Raw genomic sequence first — 5,084 nt, 5'->3', positions numbered from 1 at the left:
AAAAAGGGGCCCTGCTCCTTTTTTTTTTTTTTTTTTTGCAGGCGGAGCCTGCCCCTGGCTGGGGGAGTTAGCTGCCAGCAGGTTGAGTGGCCACTGAGCTGTAGGGGGCCCCAGTTCTTCCCTCCATGGCAGTGGCACACCTTCAGGGCCACCCGGGCAGGCTGCTAGTGGACTGGGTGCTACCCTAGCTCAGAGACAATACCTGGCCTAATCCAACTGTCCCCTGAGCCCATCTGAGGAGCAGTGCCCCTTGGACTTTCAGTGGATGGGTTTGGGGAACAGTTGGATCAGGCCAGAGTATTCCTCTGAGCTGGGGCATCACCCAGCCCACTTGCAGCCCATGCAGGTGGCCCTGGGGGGATGCTGCTACCACAGAGGGAAGGATCTGGACACCCCTCCCCCCCACAGTTCAGGTACTACTCAGCTCACTGGCAACTCCCAGATGTGGGAGAGGCGGGCAAGCTCTGCCGGAAAAAAAGAAGGATCAGGCCCCTCACTACTTCTGCCTTCAGCAGGCACCTGCTGAAGGCAGAAGTGGTAAAGGGGCCCAATTCTTTTTTTTCTTTGGCGCTTGCCTGCCTCTCAGCTGGAGGGGTGGGGGGTGAGCTGACAGCTTCATCATTGTAATTTACAATGTTGCAAACTGAACTACACCCTGATGCAGTTTAGTTTGCAACAATGCAAATCAATCTAAAACCCCAAAACTAGCACGCCTGTGATGTGTGATGGCATTAAGCCACCCAAATAACCTTTTCGTCATGTGTACATCGTGATGACCATCACGTGTACAAGCACCCTTGGTGAGTTCAGACTGACATTCTGATGCCAAACTCTTCCATTTTGCAATCCTTCAAGTTCCAAGCAAGTTACTATGTAAGACCATGAGAGAATTCCCTCAGCTGCTCCCAGGTCCTCTGACCAGATAACATAAGCAAAGAACCATACCCTTGTTATCCCCCAAAATATTTGAAGAAAAATGGAGTGATAAAATGGGAGAGAAGTGAGGCAGATGAATTTTTATTAAATAAATAGCCTTGGATCCTTCATCTATTCTAATTTTCTTGCCATTAGTGTAATAGGGTGAGACAATGAGCCCAACTGCCCTGGGTTCTGACTTGGTGATGGGGGTATGGGAAAATTATCAGCTGCCACCACAGGCACATGATCACAATGTCCCTCCACTTGGCTGCTTTGTTATGCCCCTTCTCTTTTCTCTTCTAACCTTGATGGCATCCATATCTGGGGATCATCTGGTCAAATTAATATAAGATAAGTAATAAATATAACTTGTTACTGAACTGTTCAACAAAGTAAAATGAAATTAAAAACTAACTGCACAAGTTGGTTGGGATTGGAAAAGCTAGGGAGAATGGGAGAAGGGGAATGAGTGAGCAGTGACATGGGAAGAGTAGGGGAATTGTTGGAAATACCAGCCAAGAATTACAGATGAATGATTGATTCTGTGTTTTGTCCCAGGGTCTGTTAATCCTGGCTGCAGCCTTTCTTTGTTTGTTTTTGTTTTCTCTAAAATGAAATGTCAAAACAGTAATTCAATATAATTATTCAAATGGCTGAACATTCTTGGGTGCATCATAATGTAGTTTAAACCAGTGTTTCTCAAGCAACGATGTGTGAAACTGGCAGCATTTTTAGTGAAGCACAGTACAAAATCCAACAAGTGCTTTGAGCAACAGTAAAATTTATACACAGGCACAAAGTTCATTATATCCCAAAGCTCTGTGGTTTCTCTGCCTTATGTCATGGCAGTTGTTATTTCTAACACAGTAATTCCAGTGCTGCTGAATTATAGGAGTAGTTTGGAAATGCTGAAGTATCTGAAGGTATGAATTAGAATTGGAAAAGAGTTGGAAAATAAGATTGATTAAATGATACTTCTGGTGGGTGTCCATGCAATAGATGGAACAGCAATGGTAATAAAAAGAACTTGGAGAAACCTTCTGATGATGATGAGTCATATAAAGAAAATAAGAATAATTGAAATAGTTCATTAAAAATGCAAATGAACTCCTATGCTATTAATATATATAATCTTCATTCAATTGCTCATATTTTTAATAATAGTTTTTGCTGTAAACAACAGGTGTTCGAATTCCAACATGCAAGCTCAAAGGACAGGTAGGAATATTTTGAGCTAGTGGCACAGTTGATACTAAAGGATGAAACTGAAATCTATAGGCAACTTTACACATGCTCTGGGCTTTCAGGAGCCACTAATTAAAGTGCCCACAGCATCTTGTGTATTCAGTGTTCTACACTTCAAAATGGTGGTGGGGCACTTTAAAGTTCATTCGATGAGCTTTAGTAAAAGCACCTCTGCCACCATTTTGAAGTGAAGGGACACTGAATACATGTGATTTCTAGGCTTCTGGAGAGTGCTAATTAGATTTATTGAGTCTGTTCTGATGCATTCTAATTAGAACATGTCAGAGTAGGTATCAGACATGTATGGGGCCCTATGATAGCAAAATTTTAAAAAATGGGATTAGATAATTCTATGGATAAAAAGAATATCCAGAGTTCTTAAATTAATGCTAACAAACATTTTGGAAGGGATATTAAGTATCAGGGATTAAGAAAAATAATAAATATTAATGAACAGGATGAGATTTAATATAAATATTTAACTATAAAATCTATATATGTATAATTGTAGTTATTTTACAGGTAACTTATACAAATTCCAGCATACAAATTTATTTTAAGTTATAGAAGCATATTTGTAACACAACTAAAAATTCATTCTTCACTTTACTAAATTTCCATAAAAGCTACTGAGATTTAAAGCTGTAAAATATACTAAACTAAATTTATAGCAAACTGATATGGATTTAAGTATAGAGGAGAAGAAAAACAGGTTGAAATGATAATGGGTTAGGTGTCTGTTGCATATTGCTGGGATTCATTCAAGCTTTTTAGAGTACAAACATGTCACAATTTTACCATGGCTATTTTAATCTCTTTGCCTTCCCATTTATATTAGAAATCTGAGATGACTTGAGAGAAACTTATATTTGTTTGATATTCTCAGAATATGAAATTTCTATTTGACATTTAGAATTGTAGGTTCCAAATGATGCTCAAGATTTTCTTTTAATCAGAAATTATGTCAACGACTTGCACTTGAATAAAACAATGGAAAACTTAGGAAGCCCATGCAGCTAATATTGTCTGGTAATATCTTCCACCGATATTGATCTGGAGACAACAGTACTTGTTTGCTCTTTTTTTTAAGAAGGGCTTAGTTTATGGTGTTTATAAACGAAGCCTAACAGACCAAAAATATCTTCAGTCATTATGGGCTCTGGCATTACAGACATTACATTTATAGTACATTTAATGTGTTAAAAAGCCAACATGTCACATGTTCAGCCAATTTCATGTTCAACCAGCCATGAAGCTGTCCCATACTTTATTAATGGCACATAAACTTGAACATGTGGAAGGCCTCTGTCCCCATGCCAACAGTCAACAATTGTCATCATCAGTAAGGGGGACAGCTCCAGCCTGGTTTGAGACTCTGGGCTGCTGAAAACCATCTCATTGTCACCTTGAGGGCTAATTGTAGGCTTTATATGCCATAATAGCAAAAATGTACGTTTGTCTGCCTTGAACCATAATTCAGATTATGCTTAAGTTAGGCTCATACTTAAATATTTTGATGATTTAGGCCTAAATCTCTTGCTTTCAAAAACTACACTTGTTTAGGTCAGTAGCTACTGTACAATCCATAATGCTTTATGAAACTTATAAATAAATATGACATCTGATTGCTACTTTAAATACCACCTTTTTGCACAAACTCCTGTTGATATCATTAGCTCCTTATGCCCATACATACTTTATGGAAAGTTCGGCATAGGTATAATAATAAATATCTAGGCAGAAGAGGAAAAGACATAAAAAGGTCACTTAATGTTAAGACACTAGCTGGTGTAGACAGACTGTTATTGAGTTCTTGATACCAGCCCATTTTTCCCACATAATTTGTGTATCTCAAAAAAAATATAAAAATATGCAGTTTCTTTCTGCTTTTAAGCTGTGTGGAAAAGGTTTCAACAACTTGCCACAACAAGTATATATCTCGCGTCTTTCACTTTGATTTGTTTCAGTCTTCAAAACTTTCAAAAAGATTTTGGTGTTCTTTATCAAAGTTGAGTCTTCCCATGGATTTTCTTGTGTACAAGCATTGCATATATACATGCATTGCACATTACAAAATATTTGGATTTAACTGGTTACCCAGATGCCTATTACAATACAATCCATAATATTTGGTACGTGGTAATTCAGAAAGTGTAATTGCCTTTATCAGAGCATCAGTAAGTCAGTCTGTTTATTCTTTCAAGGGCAGTTTTAGATGGTAGATGCTATCCATCTTCTTTGAGAACCATGTGTCAGTATTACCATTCTCTGAAGGTGTTCTGCATTCCAGTTTCATCTAGGTTCATAACTGTCAATTGAAATCAATTCTGGGAAGAAAATAAGGACTCTATTTTTCCCTGTAATCATGGGAGTGATGCCAAGAGCTCCTTTAATAGCTTTAGACCTAAAATCAGTGGAAGCCATATAGGCTGCTGTGAAACCTACAGTCCTGAAAATAATGAACAATGCAGCTGTGCAAGTAATACACTTTGATTTTTGTGCTTAGTGAAGAAAACAAGAACTTTCTGTTTAAAACAGAATAGTACAGCAAATCCCCCATGGACCTCAGCAAAAACTGTACCAATAAATGTTCAAAATAGTTCCAACATGGTAAAATGAATAGATAGAGACATCAGGTAGACAGACCTGGATATTCAGATCACTGAAGGAATTGGCTTTGTGAAAAGAACCTACTTTTATTTGCAAGATCTCCTACTATTACTAGTACAATCTGCTGTTGCTGTTATATTGCTTTCAGTAAAGGACTGTTCATCCTTGCAGTAATGTTTATAGTCAAAACGGAGAGCAACACCTATAATTAAAGTTTCTTTCAGCACTTTGCATTAGAAGAAGAGCCTCTTTTCAATTGTGTATAACTTTGCTAAGATTTAACTTGATATTTTCTGGGACTCCTTGAGGAC

At 38.1% G+C, this 5,084-nt stretch overlaps 1 protein-coding gene across 3 annotated transcripts in view; it reads left to right on the top strand.

The window, feature by feature from the left end:
* Positions 1–5,084, top strand: part of CCDC102B (coiled-coil domain containing 102B) — a 420,613-nt gene that overhangs the window by 372,947 nt on the left and 42,582 nt on the right. The gene's annotated exons all lie outside the window — the stretch shown is intronic.

This window comes from Alligator sinensis, unplaced genomic scaffold, assembly GCF_000455745.1.
Source record: "Alligator sinensis unplaced genomic scaffold, ASM45574v1 scaffold488_1, whole genome shotgun sequence".
Lineage (NCBI taxonomy): Eukaryota > Metazoa > Chordata > Crocodylia > Alligatoridae > Alligator > Alligator sinensis.
This window is presented reverse-complemented; position numbering and strand designations above follow the sequence as displayed.